The following is an 18,180-nucleotide window of genomic DNA, read 5'->3' on the forward strand; positions in this document are numbered from 1 at the left end:
CCCCCCAGCCCTGTGTTGGGATCAGGGAGAAGATGGGAGGAGCTGTTGAGAGCATCCCTGGAGGGTGGTGTCCCCTCGGCCCCCCAGGGGCACAGGGATGTGCTGTGACACGGGTGCTCTCATGGAGCTGACACGTGTATCCAGAAGAAAATCTCCCTCTGACTTATTTTTTACAGATGAAAACAGCATTTTGGATCAAATACCACATTCCTGGTCCTGCTACACCCATGTGAGCAGGGAATGGGGGCTCTGGCAGCATCTCTCTCCTTCCTTGGCCTCCCTTTACCCCCCCCCCTTTTTTCTTTTCTGAGAGAAGTGGTAAACATTAATAGGAACTGGAATGAATGGCTGGGATTCAGGCCCAGGATTCCAGAATTTTAACTCGTTATTGCCATAAAATGAAGGGAATGTGTTTTTTGCCATTAGTTTTTTTGCCTCTGATTCAAAGAGCTCAGAGATCTTGGGGGGAAGAAGGATTTTTCCTTGAATTCCTCACAGTGCTGAATTTTTATGAGGGGAATATTCTTTGTCATATGTAGCTTGAGGAAAATGGGAGAAAAAGGTGCTTTTGAGGATTTTTTTTCTTTTTCATTTGAGATTTTTCACCAAGTTGGGCCAAAGCCAAGAAATCGTTTTGAACATTTAATTTTGGGAAATACCCTGAGATGTTCTCTGCACAGATTTAAGGGTTTTTTGATGTCAGATGAGTCAGATGCGCTTGGTAGGAGCACAGTTCTTTTATTTTAGCCACACAAGGTGAAAATCATACAGAAAATTTAATCTAGAAGCCATAATTAGCTTAATTAGCTCCAGGGAAACTCGTTATTGTTCCCCATATGCCTTAGAAACATATATCACTGGGAAGTGTACAGAAAAGTCCCAATAAATGTTAGGAAGTGGAATCAAAGTGTTCATAGCTCACACAATGGCTCTGTTTGCACAGACCAAACATCAAAGGAGGTTAAATTAGGTTTGGCCAAGCAAAATACACAATATTGTCACATTTGAAGGAGACCTTAAGTCTGGTGACACTGATCTGTGACACCCAGTCCTGGTGTTGGAGCTCAAACAATGTGAGGAAGGACTTGGGTGAAGAATGAGGAGCAGAACCAGGTGAGAGGGTGGTGAGGATTACAGTTTCATAGAGTTGTAGAATCTCCTGAGTTGGAAGGGACCCACAGGGATCATCCAGTCCAGTTCCTGGACAACCCCAAAAATCCCACCCTGTCCCTGAGAGCGTTGTCCAAACACTCCTGGAGCTCTGTCAGCCTTGGGGCTGTGACCTCTGCCCTGGGGAGCCTGGGCAGTGCCCCACCACGCTCTGGGGGAAGAGCTTTTCCCTGAGATCCAACCTGACCCTCCCCTGGCCCAGCTCCAGCCGTTCCCTGGGTCCTGTCGCTGCTCACAGGGAGCAGAGCTCCTCCTGAGGAAGCTGCAGACCCTGATGAGCTCTGCCCTCAGTCTCCTCTTCTCCAGGCTGAACACACCCAGTGGCCTCATCTGCTCCTCATGTGCCTTCCCCTCCAGGCCCTTCACCATCCTCGTGGCCCTTCTTTGGATGCTTTCTAAGAGCTTTAACAGAAGAGGCTCTGAACCACATCCTTGGCTTCCTCCCTGCCACTGAGCTTCAGCAGGAGTCTTCCTCCCAGTGAGCAGCAGCTCCACACCCACCTGGGTCAGGTGCTTTTGTTGGAGTCCAGGGAGTGGGGAAACTGGTTGTAGTATGTGAGAAACTGGTAATTTGAGGGATGGCAGGTCTTAAAGGCTGGAAAATGGGGAACAGGGTATGGCATGGGCAGGAAACTGGGAGTCCCAGGGTCTGGAAAGCAGCTTGTGAAGGTGGGACAAGGAAAGGTCCTGCTCAGACCTGGAGCCAGTGTGCAGTGCTCCTCCCACATCCTTTTTTTAAAGGCTCCCAGAAGGGGACCTGTGTGAACACAATGTGCCTCCTGGGAAGCCTTTCCAGGTCTCTGCAGCAAGGTCTTCAAAGACTGAGATCTCTTCTCCCCAGCAGGTTGAAATGACACCTGCCAAGGTGTTACACCTTCCTAGAGGCCTTGGAGGCAAAGTGGGGATCTTGGGGATCCTTGTGTCAGAAACTTGAGAGAACTTTGCAAAAACTTAGGTTTTCAGTTGGCCAGTGGGACTTTTGATGCTGGAGTGGAGGGCTCTGCTCCCAAACACATCCCAGGCACCTGGGCTGGCTCCCACCTCCATGGAGGGCCGTGGGTACCACAGGGATGCTGCAGGTGATGGGCATCCCTGGACCATGAAGTGAGGGTGCCCTTGGAGATCCACAGCCTAGAAATAACCCCTGTGACTAGAAGCAAATTCAAAATGCATTTTGAGGGAATATCTCCGGGATATGACAGTTTTCAACAACGACAACCTCCTACTTTTAGAGTCTTTTGGCACTTTCAGACTGTTGTCAGGAGCTCACAGAGACCCTGTGTTCAGGAACACTGTTTTTAAGGCTGAAACCACAGCTATCAATTTTCTTCCAAAACATCATGATCCCAGGAGTCCCGTGGTTGTTCCACCTGGAGCTGTGACAGGAACAGGAGCAGAGTGAACAATAAACGGCCACGAGAGAAAAGCTTTATCATTTCAAACTATCAAAATGCCCAAACCCTCCAGATTAGTCAGAATTAAAGTGCAGCCTGAAGTGGAGCCCCCGAAGCACAGTAACATGCATACTTTGCTGCAAATGGCATTTTCCAGCCTGGATGGCTTTGGAAAAGATCATAGTGACTTCTGAAGCGGCTGCAGGAACAGATAATGTTTGTCAAACGTGAACAACACAGTCCATTAAATGTCCCAGATCTGCCTTTTTATGGCCCAGGCTCTCCGGGGGCCTTCTCTGGGAACACGGGAAGAGCTCTCCGGGGGCCTTCTCTGGGAACATGGGAAGGGGCTGCACAGGATCAGGGATATGTTTGCTCTTGGGCAGCAGTGGGTGGTTCCCATCACACCCTTCCCCCTTTTCCCTGCCCTTCAGGAGAGCTGTTCCTGGGCAGGGTGTCTGCATCCTCTTGGCATGTGGGCTGGTCCCCCCTGCAGTGGCCTGAAGTGCCCACGTGGCACAGGTGGAATGCAGGACGTTGCTGGGCATCAGAGTTTTCCCTGGGAATTTCTGAGGTGCTGATCTCTCTCTTGAGACATTTCAGTGACGTCTGCCCTTTTCCCTCCCTTCCCTTTTTCTTTATCCCTCCAGTTTCATGTACTGGTGACAATTCTTCAGTGTCCATCCATGTTCCTGTCACCATGATCCCAGAGCATTATTTTGGCAGATAACTTCCCCGTTCATCCCCACCTGGGTGGTTTGGGATCCTACAGAACTATCTTTGGCTCTCAGGGATCTGTGACGAGGGAGGAGGAAGAGGAAGTGATTCCTCAGGCTGCCCAGGCAGAGGATGCTGGAGCTGCTCCCTCATGCCAGCCATCACCCAGAGCATTCCTGAAGCTGGAGGCAGGAAGCTTAGGAGGGTTTATCCCAGTGGGAATACTCCTGCTGCAGGCTCTTCCTTGCAGCATGGTGAGCAAAATTAATTCTGAGCCTTTCAGAGCACCCGTGTTTTCTGTGATTCCACGCAGCCTTGTTAATAAAACAGCACGAGGAAAAGCAGGGAAAACAGGATTAGGAGAAACATTTGGGGAATGACTCACACCCAGAAAAGCTTCTCATTCACCTTTCCCCACAGTGCACCCCAGTGATGGATTTAAAGCTGCCCTTGTTTGCCATCTCAGTGCTGTTTGCAGCACTGAGGGGGATGGCGAGCGCTGCCTGTGCTGTCATCCCCTCACCTTCCCAGGTACCATCACCTGCACTGGCTCCCACACTGATCCAAGCAGAAATGGGGGGGTTTTACTCTCAGTTTCCACCCTGGGAGTCAATCCCTGACACTAACTGAAGAGTAAGAGATGAGGAAGATGTTGTAGGAAAAATATTCTCCAGCTTTTCTCCAGCTTGGTTTTCCAGCCAGGCAAATCCCAGTCTTAGGACCTTGCTGGAGCATGTCCAGAGACAGGAATGGAGCTGGAGGAGGGTTTGGAGCACAAGGAACAACTGAAGGAGCTGGGAGGGGGCTCAGCCTGGAGAACAGGAGGCTTGGGGGGACCTTCTCACTCTCTCCAACTCCCTGACAAGAGGGTGGAGCCAGGTGGGGGTCAGGCTCTGTTCTCAGGACAAGAGGAAACAGCCTCAGGTTGTGCCAGAGGAGGTTTAGTGTGGATATTAGGGAAAATTCCATCATGGAAAGGGTGGTCAAGCATTGGAACAGGCAGTGGTGGAGTCCCCATCCCTGGAAGTGTTCAGAAAAGGTCTAGATGTGGCTCTTGGAGACACAGGTTAGTGGTGAACCCAGCAGTGCTGGGTTAGTGATTGGACTTGCTCTTATAGGGCTTTTCCAGCCTTAGTGATTCCATAAAAGGGAAAGGCAGGATGCACTGGCTCACCCTCAGTGACTGCTTACAGTGGTGTTCTTGCTGTCCAAAGGGGATTATGAAGCCAGGAGAGGAACTCCAGCATGCCTAGTGCTCCCTCTCATTGTCACCATGGTATGACTGAGGACTAATCTGCAAATAGGGTGACAAATCTGAGCGTGTGTATCTTCAGGATACCCTATAATTAGAACTGGTTGGGGGTTTTTTGTTGGTTTGTTTTTTTTCTTTTTGCTTCTGGAAAGTTTTTGCTGTCTGGCACAGATGGAAGCAATCCCAGTTTGTTTTTGTTTCTCTTGAATTAGAGCGCGGCTGCTCTTTCCAGGATTTCCCAGGCAAAAATAGGCACATGGGGACCTGCCCAACACGCACAGTGGGTCCTCTAGGACGTGAGTTTGGGTGTATTTGGTTCTCTGCACCTTTGCAGGGGCCACAGTGGGGGTTTACCCTTGTCCAGGGGCTGGTTTTCTGGCATTTCCAGCTGCAAGGCAGATATGGAGTGGGTGAGAGTGTGGGATGAGGGGGCACACGTGGGAAACCAGATGGAGCATAACGTGCAAAGCTGACTGGACCCAGGTGCTGGTTTGCAGCTTAGTCCTGCCTGAAGAATCTCAGACTGCTTTGGGTTGAAGGGACCTCAAAGCACACCCAGTGCCACAGGCAGGGACACCTTCCACTATCCCAGGTTGCTCCAAGCCCCGTCCAACCTGGCCTTGGACACTTCCAGGGCTCCAGGGGCAGCCACAGCTTCTCTGGGCAAACAAGTAGAGAGGGAGTGTGAGATGTTTCTCTGGCAGCAGAATTCCTCCCTCCAGCCCGGGTTGCAACCCCAGGGCTCAGAAAGGCTTTGGGGGGAACCCAGGAGGGGGTGGCCAAGCCAGGGACGGGGGTAGCAGGACACGTGGGACCACCACTGCTGTGCCAGCCCGGCCGTGGTGCATAGACTGGGGGGTGCCCCCTGCCATGGGGTTTCCATGGAAACCAGAGTGGTGGTTTCCTGCATACTGATGTGCTGGAAGGCCAAAAGCAGAGGGAAGGGAGGGAGGGAGGAAGCAGTGTCTCCTCAGGGAGCCTCGGCCCTGAAGGATGAAGGAGAGGAGGGAAGGGGCTTTGGTACCCTGAGCTTCAGGGAGACATTGTCACCTCCCTGAAGCTCAGAGTGTGGCTGGGAGTGACCCCTGCTGAGGGCTTTGGGGGGACAGGATTCATGTGTGTGGGTGTCCAGCAGCATCAGCTCTTGCTGCAGGCAGGGCTGCAGAGCCCAACACGAGCCTCCAGGGATGCAGCACCTTGACAGAGCTCCACACCAGCCCAGGTAGCTCACTAACGAGCAGGATTAATTAATTAGCCCGGGAGGAACTGCAGCAGCAGCACTCTTGAGGTTTGGTCCGTGACCTCTGGCTCTGAGCATCACCTTTGTGATGATGATGGCAGGTCGAGACAGGGGTGAGACACCAGCAGGGCTGAGGTGGCACCTCGTACACAGGAGGTCTGGCAGGAGGGTGGGACACCTCAGGCAGCTGCTGGGTCCCAACACAGGCACATCTGGCCCACATCTGGCCCACGGAGATTTGTAGGGGTCCCAGGTATTTCGTCCTGCTGTGAGCTGACTGCCTGCATCTCCCTCAGAGTGCAGGTGTGCCCGTCTGTCTCTCGTGCCCCGCGGGTGTGTGGCATTGCCCTGGCACCGCTGTGCCTGCATCTGGGGCCGGTGTCCCCCCATCCCCACTGTCACCTGCCGCCTTTGAACCCCCCGGGCCGAGCTGCGGCTGCGGCGGCACCGAGCGCTGGAGCTGCTGGCAGGCTGGAAATGTCTTTTGTCAAAGCTTGAGATGCCTCCAACCTCCTTTAATTAAAGACAATTACTGCTTTCAGCCCCTCTTCACAGCTCAGCTGGGTTGTTTGCAAACACACAGCTGCGGGAGGCTTTGTGCCCCTCTCCGAGTCCCGCTTCCCTGGAGACGCACAGAGGTTTCTTTATGATCAGCGTTAGGCTGGCGAGTAGCTGAGGAAGAGGAGGGGGCGTCCCGGGCTCCCCGGGTGGTTCGAGGTGCAGACTGGAGCAGCCCTGCCTGCTCCTGTCCAGTTTTTCCTGCCAAACCTTCTGCCTGGTGAAGAGAGAAGAGCAGCTTTTGCTGGAGGCAAAACTGGAGGAGGGAAGCGCAGGGGGGTCAGTGGGCACGTGGAGGTGTTTGGACTGCAGGGAAGGTGCCTCTTGCCCCAGGACTGAGCAGACCCAGGAGTTCTGAATATGTCCTTTTCAATAACCCTCTGCTGACTGAGCCGTGACTCTGCAGGCGCGTGGGAGAGGCTCATTTCCTCACCGGGCAGCCCAAATCGGGGCTTCCTCGTCCAAACCAGGCTCGGAGAACAGCCCTGAAACCTCCCGTAACCGATCACCCCCCTTTCTGCACTTGAATAACTCGGAGGCAGCGAAACGGAGCTTAACGAAACTTTCCCAAACAGTCGAGGCTGGCAGGAGAACAAGCAGCATCCTCTGGGATGCTGTTTCCAAAAATACGAGCCCCAGCGCGTGAAGCCGTCCCGGAGCCGCTGCTCTCGTGCGGATCCAACCCCAAACGCTGCGCCAGGGCCGTGGCTTCTCCCTTTTCAGGTGCTAATGGTGTCCTCGGGGAGGGGTCAGGGAGGGAGAGGCGAGAGGGGAGGCCCCTGCCTGCCTTGGAAGCGTTTGGTTGTTAAATCTGAATGGTAAGTGCTCAGCCTTGGAGGCTCAGGGGAGCCAAGATCCTTTTTGAGCCTCTAACAGCCTGACACTGCTCTGTCTTCTCAAATTCATTTTGCAGCTCCAATTCCCCGGCGAGCATTAATCACTGGGCTAAGCATGAAGGGAAACATACCCCTCAAATGGGAAGCCCAGAAGCTCTTTTCCCTTAAGCAGCCTCTCTGTGGACATCTTTGATCTGTTTTGGGAGGGTTTCTTGTTCCACAGAATGCTCTTGGAGGCCACCAGAGGAGTTGGAGCGGCCTCCTGGAACAGGTTTAATGCACGTGGGGGTGCCATGCTGTGGGTGGGCAGGATTAGACACCCATGGCAAGGGCAAAGACCGGGACTCCAGAGCCCTTGGTCCTGCTGCAGTCACCTCTGTGGGATGCTGAGGTGACAGGGACACAGCCCAGGGACACATCATGGGATGCTGGGAGTCTCAGGACACAGTCCATGGTCCAGAGTGTGACATCATGGGATGCTGGGATTCCAGGCACACAGTCCATGGTCCAGAGTGTGACATCATGGGATGCTGGGATTCCAGGCACACAGTCCATGGTCCAGAGTGTGACATCATGGGGTGCTGGGATTCCAGGCACACAGTCCATGTGTGACATCCACAGTGCTGTGGGTCCTGCTGCTCTCACACAGTGACTGTCCTTAGCCCCATGGTACCTGTGTTTGGCAGCCCCTCCACTTTCAGTTCCAGGGGTTGGCACTGTTGACCTGGCTCACCAGGAGGAATGTGTTTGGGGCTGGAGCATGGACATCCCCCTCCTGTCCCCTGGAAACTGTCAGCTGAAGCTCTTGGTAGCTGCAGGTCCCATGGGGACCCAGAAACACATCCAGGAGGTGTCCAAGAGAGAGATTCCCATGTGTTGGGCAAGATGGTGCATGTGATGGAAAAACATGACCTTCTCAGAAACACAGTGGTGTTTGTTGGTCTGCAGAGCTCTGTACTGCCCAGATAGCAGAGAAGTAAGTGGTGGATAGAGCAGTGTTTCCTTCTATCTCCTGCCATGCTGTTCCTGTTTCCAGTGCCCACGGTGCCTGGTTACAGCAAGTTATGCAATTTAATTATGCACCATGTTAAAAAAATATGTCCTTGCACACTGCAAGAAGTCACAAGCAATCTATTCCCATTCATGGCTCTCGTATTCCTGATGGCTTTATATCCCTCCCTGAGTGGCCTCTTTTCACATGGAAGCTCTGAGTTGATTGATTCTCCATATGGAAGCTGCTCTGTGTCCCTAATAATTTTTATCAGCTCCCTCATGCCCTTGTCTGGGGGTGACCACCACTGCCAGCACTGCTCAAGCTGTGGCTCCTTGGATGGCTTAATGACATTCCTGCACTGGGCTCCTTTCTTCATAATTTCTTACACTTTCTCATTTTTTTTGATGATGGATGAGCTTTGAACTGATGTTTTCAGAGCATTATCTCTAGTGCTGCCGAGATCCCCTCCCTGCATGTTAATAGCTAATTTAGTGCCATCATTGTGTTTGTATAATTAGGGCTCTTCTCCCCCAAGTGCATTAGTTTCCTTTTGTCACCACTGAATTTCATTTGCCACGTTCTTGCCCAGTCACTCAGCATCTGGAGATATTCCTGTCACTCTCTGCCAGTGAGTTCAGCCCTGGCACACCCTGCTTATCTGGGGACATCAGGAGGCTGAGCTGTGTCACTTGTCACCCCCTGCCCCAGCCTGCAGGTGGGTGCTCAGGGCAGCTCCTTGTTTCAGCATCACTGGGATCGACATCCTCACCATCCGCCTGAACCTGGGATGAATCTGAATTTTGGGATGTCACTCATGCTTTGTGCCCACCCTTGGTGGGCCTGAGCTCTGGATGCCAATAGGGAATGTGTTGAGTTACTGGGATCTTCAGGCTGGATGGAGTTTTATGAACGTGTCGAGCTCTGTTCCAGATCTCAGTGCAGTTTCTTGGAGCGCTCTTAGGCCATCAGAGCTCTGTATCTCATGTCCCAGGGGGCTCTTCCCCATCTCCTGAGCAGCTGGCAGAGCAGGGTTGGATCATGTGCAGTGTGGAACAGTGGAGGGATGCAGCTGGAGCTTGGCATGAGCTGATTTCAGTGCGGTGGAGAGAACCTGGTAAAGAAAAACCTGAGAAAGGATCTCAGCATGGCTCTGTGGGGGGCAGTTAAGGATGGAGCCAAGCCCCCATCAGTGGTGCCAGATCCTGTAGGAAGGAACAGCAGCCACACGGTGCAGCTTGAGAGGCTCAGAATGGGCTTTGGGAAAGCAGAGACAGTTCCCCAGAGAGGCTGAGGATCCCCATCCCAAGGATTTCAAAGGCTTGACTGCAGGCAGCTGCCCTGATTTGGGGCATTAGCCCTTCTGTGAGCTGGAGAGTGGCCTGGAGACCTCAGAGGTGCCTCCCACCATCCCTGCTGGGATGCCATGGGTGCTCATATGCCAGGACCATGGATCCAGCTTGACCCGAGCACCACCTCTGCTCTGGAGATGGATGGAGAGGCCCCGGGACAGTGCTGAGGCCAATGTGAGGTCTTGGGATTGCTCCTCAAATAACAAGAGATGGAACGAGAGGGAAAGGCCTCAAGTTGTGCCAGGGGAGGTTTAGATTGGATATTAGGAAAAATTTCATCACTGCAAGGGTTGTCAAACACAGGAACAGTGTTCCCAGGGAACTGGTGGAGTCCCTGTCTCTGGAGGGATTTAGAAGACGTGGATGTGGCACTTGGGGACATGGTTTAGTGCTGGACATGGCAGTGCTGGGTTACTGGTTGGACTACATGATCTTAGAGGACTTTTCCAACCTGAGCAATTCTGTGATTCTATTCTGTGATTCTGAATATGTTCCTCAGGTGCGTGAGGGGACAGGAGCATCCAGAGCCAGCCCTCCACCTGGCAGGGAGTGGAAAATCTCTGCTGATAAAACCATAAGCAGCTGGTGAGGAGGTCTGGGAGGTCATGCTGGGCTTCATATGAAGAAGTTAAGTGCAAAATTTGCCTGTCCTGTAGCCTGAGGTCAGAAAAATGCCACTAGGTGAGCGGCCCTCCCTGCTCTGCCAGGCTCAAGTGGGATAAGAAAAATAAACCTGGAGGATGCTGTAGGGAAAGGCAAATGTGGTCCCAAGAGCTGTGGAAAATGCCCTTCCACAAGAGACTGAAAGAGCTCAGTGGCTTCTCACAAAGAAGATTAGGAGGTGAGATGATTACCAAAGGAAACCCCAGCCTCTAAAGGGCTCTTTAATCTGCCAAAGGAAGGGATAACAAGAACTAGTAGGGTTAAACTGAAGCTAAACAAATTAAAAAAATTAGACATGTGTTTCTTAGTGATTAACCACTAGAGCAAGCTAATGCAGTGAGGGACTTCTCCACGTTTTGGAGCGTGTAAAACAAGCTGGTTCCTTGCTGAGTGTTGGGCTTTGGCTGAGGACCAGCCATCAGGGTCATCAAAGGACACCTGGATGAAGGGCAGGGCCCTGAGTGCTCAAATCTGTGCAAGGCTGTGGAGGGCCCAGCCCCAGGGGAGCTGAGAAGACCCAGCAGTGCCTGGGAGAATATGGGCAGTGTCCTCTCTGAAGCTGGACCCTGGTCCCTGCTGGCAGCTCCTGCTGAGGGGACATTGCCAACAGCCCTTCCCGTGCCCCCCATCCTGTTGGCACTGTGGGCATTGGATGCTGGAGCTGTGACCACGGGGCTGCCCAGCTGGAGACACTGGTGGAGAAGGAGGGAGATGTCCAAAGTGGCAGCAGCAGTTCCTCCCACCAGTGTCAGCCGTGGAGAGACTCCCTTCCCCTCCCTCCTGGGTTGCAGCGAGTCCCCAGCACAGCATCCTATGGATCATAGGCTGGTTTGGGTTGGAAGGGACCTTAAAGACCATCTTGTTCTACCCCCTGCCACAGTCAGGGACACCTTCCCCCTGCCTGGGTGGTGTTTGTAATGCACTGACCCCAGACAACCCCACAGCACCCACTGCAGCATCCGAGACACCCCTCGCCCTGCTGCTGCATCCCTCCCCTTCCCAAGGAGCTTTGCTCCAGCCACCCCCAAACCAATTTTCCATGTCCCTCAGGTTCATCATCCTGCACCCAGGGCCAGCAGGGTGATCCCAGCTGATTGCCTCCTGGATGGGATGAGGCAGAGGCTGAAGGCTCCTGTTGGTCCCAGGGCATCCTCACACACCCATTGGGGCAGGGACAGCCCAGCCTGGCACACTGGGGTGCTGCATCCTCCCCAGGAGCTCCAGGCTCCAGGCAGGGATGGAGAGCTCTGCTCCAGTGACCCTGCTGCAGGGCAGGGCAGCACCACTGGGCTGATTTGCCTTCATTAACTAGATTAGCTGCTTTAATCTGCTGAAAGTGAGAGGCAGTTGGTCCCACCTGGGACCCCGCAGAAGGGATGGATGTCACTGGGAGCAGGGGTGGAGGCAGCAGGGAGGCTCTGCCTGCTGCTCCTGCTGCTTCCTGCTTGCATGGACAGATTTACCCCTTCTCCTCCCACCCCCTCTCCAGCCCTTTTCTTTGTACAGATGGAAAAGTGTGCAGGGGATTACACTGTTCCTGTTCTGTCCCCCCGTGGATCACCCCCAGGGATGGACCCTGAGCCTTAATGTTTGGGCACCCTCAGCTTTTCTGCATTGCACAAAGAGATGTGGGGAAATGGGTTGAATCCCTCCATTGTTGGGTCAATTATTTCAATTTCCCCACAAAAAAAATGATCCTTTTTGCCCAGCCATGTGTGTCCAGCTCCAGCAAAGGGGGCTGTGGTCAGCAGGGTGATGCCCTCAAGGCAGGAGGTCTTGCAGGGCATCGTCTGTGCCTGCACATGCAGGAAATGTCCCCTGTGCCAGGACTGGGGGGTCTGTGCTTTAACTGTGTCCCCAGGTGGGGACAGATGTGGTTGTCACCACGTTACAAACTGCTGATGGACCAAGTGTGCTCCATTCTGGAGGATGAAGGCTCCTCCCTACGTCTGTCTCCAGCTGCAGACAAAAATCACCTTTCCTATATATTCCCTATATATTTCATTGTCGTTTGTGTTCCCCTGTTTCCCTCGTGCAGAGGGGGACTGGGATTGCCCAGGGTTTGCTCAGGGAATGCCCAGGATTGACCCAATCCAGTTTGGGTCACAGAACACCTTGAAGGGTATGAATTCCTGCCCAGCAAAAGTGAAGGTCACGCTTTCCTAAATGGGAATGTGGTTAAAAAGAAAAGCTTGGGAACAATGTGAATGTGTCTCAGGTTTGAGATTTTTTTTTTTTCCCTTGTGCCAGATGCTGTCTGGGATTTTTCTGGAGGAAGTCAGGGATGAGTGGAAGGTGTTCCTGCCCATGGCAGGGGGGTTAGAACTAGATGATCTTTAAGGACTCTTCCAACCCAACCCATCCTGCAGTTCCCGTGGTTTTGAGGGACACAAGGGGCAAAGCTGGGATGCAAAAGCCAAATCCCAGCCCTGAGCTCTAACCCTCCACCCTCTGTCCCCGCTCTGCATTGCTGCTTTTCATTTCTTGGTGCACTCCAGCCCTTTTTTTGCCCAAGGAGAAAAGGATCATGCAAATGATTTGCCCCCAGGGATTCCTGGAAGCTGTTTAAGCCAGCAAATGCCACCTTCTCCCCAGCTGTGCCAGGCAACTCCATGTGCTCATGAATTTCCCCTCCCCTAAGTGCAGGAAGGGGCTGACAGATGTTAACACACGATCAGTGTCTCAGGAGAGAGGAATTAAAGCCACACTGGACCCTTGGAAGACACACATTAGTGTCAGAAATTTCTAATCAATCAGCTGGGAGCCTCCTGGGGTCAGGAGCCTCTTTGAAATTCAAATGGAAAATGGCTCCTAATGGGTTTTATTTTGATTGCTATAAATTGATTAGCGTTAAGATAAACAAGTTTTGTTTCTTTCTGAAAGCTCTAAATACGCTCTGGGGGAGGAGGAGCAGTGGGGTCTGATTGCTTCCCATTAGGAGGTCCCCACTTATCTCCCACCCCACCATCAGCAGTTTGCACCAGCCACAGGAGACACCTTTTTCCTCCAGAGCTGGCTAAATCCCCGAATCCCGGAATGGTTTGGGTAGAAAGGGACCTTAAATCTCATCTCATTTCCCCCCCTGCCATGGACAGGAACGCCTTCCACTAGACCAGGGTGCTGCTGATGGATGCATCATCCAAAGGGGTTTTTACAGTGCTGGAGAGTCTGGGTCAGAGAAGGTTTGAGCATCCTCGTGTGTTTTCCATGGTGGGATGTGAAGATGCAGCTTGGTTCTGAGTGCGTGGTGGGAAATGTGGCCGTTCTTGAGGAACGTGCAAGGTTTTGGGGCTGGTTCAGCCTGGCAGCTGGAATATCTCTGGGAGATGCTCCGTTGCAGGAGCATTTCCTCTGGGTGACAGCTCAGCACTCACCACTGTCACCAGACACAGGAGGGGTCCTGTGTCCCTGGGACCCTTGTGGGGGCCGTGTGGGGCAGGCAGGTCCTGTGGGGGAGACCCCAGGCAGCTGTGGGGGTTTGTGTGGGCTGGGCTCAGCAGGGTGAGGGTGAAGTGGTGTGCGTGGTACCCATGGCCTGTGCTGTGCTACTGAGTGGGACCAGTCTGAGAACCACTGGTTCCCCCAGCCCCCTTTGTTCTCCCTGTTCTCTCTGGGTTATCCCTACACCCCTGTGTGTGCTCCCTACACCCTCTGTGTTTCCTACAACCTGTGTGTGCTCCCTACAGCTTGTCTTTATGCAGTCTGAGTGTACAGTCCCTACAGCCTGTGTGTGTTCCATGCAACCCATATGTGCTCCCTACAGCCCTGTGTGTGCTCCTTACAGACCCCATGTGCTCCCTACAGCCCTGTGTGTGCTCCCTACAGACCCCATGTGCTCCCTACAGCCCTGTGTGTGCTCCCTACAGACCCCATGTGCTCCCTACAGCCCTGTGTGTGCTCCCTACAGACCCTATGTGCTCCCTACAGCCCTGTGTGATCCTTACAGACCCCATGTGCTCCCTACAGCCCTGTGTGTGCTCCCTACAGACCCTATGTGCTCCCTACAGCCCTGTGTGTGCTCCCTACACCCTGTGTGTGCTCCCTACACCCTGTGTGTGCTCCCTACAGCCCTGTGTGTGCTCCCTGCAGCCCATGTGTGTGCCCTGTAGGACCCTGTTGTGCTCTGTGCAGTCGCTGTGTGGGCTCCCCACAACCAGCTGTGGGTTTCCTATAACGAGGTGTAGGGTTCCTACAACCAGGTGTGGGGTTCCTACAGCCATGTCTGGGGTTCCTGCAACAAGATGTGGGCTCCCCACAACCAGCTGTGGGGTTCCTACAACCAGCTGTGGGGTTCCTTTAACGAGGTGTGGGGTTCCTACAACCCGGTGTGGGGTTCCTACAACCATGTCTCGGGTTCCTACAACCATGTTGGGGTTCTTACAACCAGGTATGTGGTTCCTACAACCAGCTGTGGGGTTCCTACACCATGTCTCGGGTTCCTACAACCAGGTGTGGGGTTCCTACGACTGTGTGTGGTGTTCCTACAACCATGTCTGGGGTTCCTACAACCATGCCTGGGGTTCCTACAACAAGGTGTGGGCTTCCCACAACCAGCTGTGGGGTTCCTATAACAAGGTGTAGGGTTCCTACAACCAGCTGTGGGGTTCCCCCAACAAGGTGTTGGCTTCCCACAACCAGCTGTGGGATTCCAACAACTGTGTCTGGAGTTCCTACAACCTTGTCTGGGGTTCCTACAACACGATGTGGTGTTCCTACAACCAGGTGTGGGCTTCCTACAACCTTGTCTGGGGTTCCTACAACACGATGTGGTGTTTCTATAACCAGGTGTGGGCTTCCTACAACTGGGTGTGGAGTTCCTACAACCGTGTCTGGGGTTCCTACAACCATGTCTGGGGTTCCTACAGACAGTGTGTGCTCTCTGCAGTGCCTGTGTGTTCCCTACAACCTCTGTGCTTCATGTAGCTCTACCTGTGCTGTGTGTAACTCCCTGCCTGCCCCCACCAGGTCTCACTGGTGGTGGCAGTGGGGTCTCTGTTGGTGGTGGTAAAGGGTCTCAGTGTTGTTGGTGATGACAGTGAGGGTCCAACTGGTGGTGGCAGTGAGGGTCTTGATGTTGCTGGTGGTGAGGGTCTGGCTGTTGGTGGCAGTGAGAGTCTTGTTGGTCACAGTGAAGGTCTCACTGGTGGTGGTGACAACGAGGGTCTCTGTTGGTGGTGGTAAAGGGTCTCACTGTTGTTGGTGATGACAGTGAGGGTTTCACTGGTAGTGGTCTGGCTGTTGGTGACAGGGAGGGTCTCTGTTGGTGACAGGGAGGGTCTCACAGGTCATGGTGACAGTGTCTCTCAGGGCAGTGACGGAGGCTGGATGTGCCCTCAGAGGAGGTGACCGGGTGATCCCGCGGGCTCTGCTGTGTGTGAAGCCCAGGAGATCATCAGGTTCATATTTCTGTACTGAACAGGGAGCTGACATTAATGAACAGCTAATTAACATCGCAGAGCTCGATGGTTGCAGTGTCAGCGTCCCTAATTAGTCTCGCACTAATCTGCTTTAATTAACTGTCCCTGTCGCGGTTTAAATTTAATTTTCAGCTCTAGACCAGCGAGGGCAGTCCTGTGAGCATCTGGGTTCCAGTACCCTGGCACTGCCTGTACTGGGACGGACTGGAGGGGGGCAAGTAGGGCTGCCCAGCTCCATGTGCTTGTGCTTTCTCAGGGATGAGGAACCTGCTGGGCCCCACATTGTTGTGTTGGCAGGGCAGGGGATCACAGAGCTGAGGGACACATCGTGAGCTGCCCCAAGCCCTCTCATGGTGCTGGTTTGGGGGTGTTCTCTGGTGTGGGGAGCTGTCAATCCCTGTTCTGGGGTGGGGGGAGGGCGAGGGGTTGCCTGGAGTTTCTGTGCCTGCTTGGGTTTGCTGTTCATTGCCTGGAGGAATCAATCACAGGATCCCAGAATGGTTTGGGTTGGAGGAACCTTAAAGCTCATCTCATCCCACCCCCCTGCCATGGGCAGGGACACCTTCCACTAGCCCAGGTTGCTCCAAGCCCCATCCAACCTGGCCTTGGACACTTCCAGGGCTGGGGCAGCCACAGCTTCTCTGGGCAACCTGTGCCAGGGCCTCCCCACCCTCATATCTTTCCTAATATCCCATCTAACCCTGCCCTCTGGCAGTGGGAAGCCATTCCCCCTTGTCCTGTCACCAGGCAGGAAGAGCCAGAGCATCCTAAAGATGCTGGAGGAGTTTGTGTTTATTCCTGGCAGAGCTGCTGATTGGAAAACAGGGTCCCGTCCTGCCAAGCAGAGCTCTCTGCCTTGCAAGCTGGCTGCAATCAGTCTGTGTGTCCTTGCCCATGACATTGCCTTTCTGTGGAAAACTAGGCTCTGTGGCATTGCAGATGGAGCCAAAAGGAGCAGGAGCAGGTTGGAAAAGCCCTCTAAGATCACCAAGTCCATCTGTTAACCCAGCACTGACAGGGCCACCACTAAACCATGTCCACAAGGGCCACATCTAGACCTTTTCTGAACATTTCCAGCAATGGTGACTCCACCACTGCCCTGGGCAGCCTGTGCCAATACCCTTTCCCTGAAGAAATTTTCCCTAATATCCAATCTAAACCTTCCCTCGCACAGCTTGAGGCTGTTTCCTCTTGTCCCATCACTTGTTCCCTGGGAGAGCCCAACCCCACCTTACAACCACCTCCTTACAAGTAGTTATAGAGAACAATGACATTCTTCCCTACTAATAAGGCAATTCCTTGTTAACATCCCTGCTCTGCAGCATGTGCCGTGCTGGGATGAAGGATGAGAACGTGTCAGGTTGGGGAATTTCAGTGTTTTGCACTCCACTGGTAAGGATTACAGCAGGAGAGGGTTGGGACAGGTACCCCCTGCTGCAGCCTGGCTTCAGTCTCCCCCCTCTGCTTCAGTCCCACATCCTTCATCAATCAGGGCTCAAATCTTCCCAAACAGGAGTGTCTCCCCACAGGACCTTCTCGGGGGCTGGGTTAATCTGTATGAGCTAGTGGGGCCTTTAAAGCAGGAGCTCAGGCCTGGCAGCATCCCAGGGAGCTGCACAGTCCTGGGCTTGGCTCGCCTGTCTGGATTAGCGGGGCCTCTGCCATCTGTCCTGCTCCCAGCCCTGCCTGGAACTGCTCCAGGAGCCTCCTGCTTTGAAGAAAACCCTTCTCCGACCACAGCCCCTTTTCCAAATAACCCAGCTGCTTCCCTCTCTCCTCTGCAGACAGAGGAAATCCTGGTGTCAGCACCACAGCCATGCCCTGGGCTTTGGGAGCTGCGCATTTCCTTGGGGAAATGCAGTGAAGTCCCTGGAGAACAATTCCTGGGACCCCTCTCAGCCAAGTGAGCTCAGTGCCTGGGATTTAAAAGCCCAAATCTCTCTGTGTTTTTACAGGGCTGCTGAGGGACCAGGAAACTGGTGGTTGCACCACACTGCCTGTGTGCAGTTCTCACATCACGTCCAGGTCTGACCCAATGTGTTGGGCTCTCTCTGTCTTTGTAGGATCCCAGAATGGTTTGGGTTGGAAGGGACCTTAAAGCCCATCTCGTTCCATCCCCCTGGCAGGGACACTTTACACTAGACCAGGTTACTCCAACCTGGCCTTGAACACTTCCAGGGATGGAGCAGCCACAACTACCCTGGGCAACCTGTGCCAGGGCCTCACCACCCTCACAGCCAAGAATTCCTTCCCAATATCCCATCTGACCCTGCCCTCTGGCAGTGGGAAGCCATTCCCCTTTGTCCTGTTACTCTGGGCCGTACTCTGTCCCAAGTCCCTCTCCAGCTCTCCCGGAGTCCCTTCAGGCACTGGAAGGGGCTCTCAGGTCTCCCTGGAGCCTTCTCTTCTCCAGGCTGAGCCCCCCCGGCTCTCCCAGCCTGGCTCCAGAGCAGAGGGGCTCCAGCCCTTGGAGCAGCTCCGTGGCCTCCTCTGGACTTGTTCCAGCAGCTCCACGTCCTCCCTGTGCTGAGGGTCCCAGAGCTGGATGCAGCACTACAGGGGGGTCTCAGAGCAGAGTGGAGGGTCTTCT

At 53.8% G+C, this 18,180-nt stretch overlaps 1 protein-coding gene across 4 annotated transcripts in view; it reads left to right on the top strand.

Annotated features, from left to right (window-relative positions):
* The window catches only part of EPHB2 (EPH receptor B2), a 125,313-nt gene that overhangs the window by 49,598 nt on the left and 57,535 nt on the right, over positions 1-18,180 (top strand). The gene's annotated exons all lie outside the window — the stretch shown is intronic.

This window comes from Pipra filicauda, unplaced genomic scaffold (genome assembly GCF_003945595.2).
Source record: "Pipra filicauda isolate LSUMZ 115617 unplaced genomic scaffold, ASM394559v2 scaffold47_size6085603_pilon, whole genome shotgun sequence".
NCBI classification, from domain to species: Eukaryota; Metazoa; Chordata; class Aves; order Passeriformes; family Pipridae; genus Pipra; species Pipra filicauda.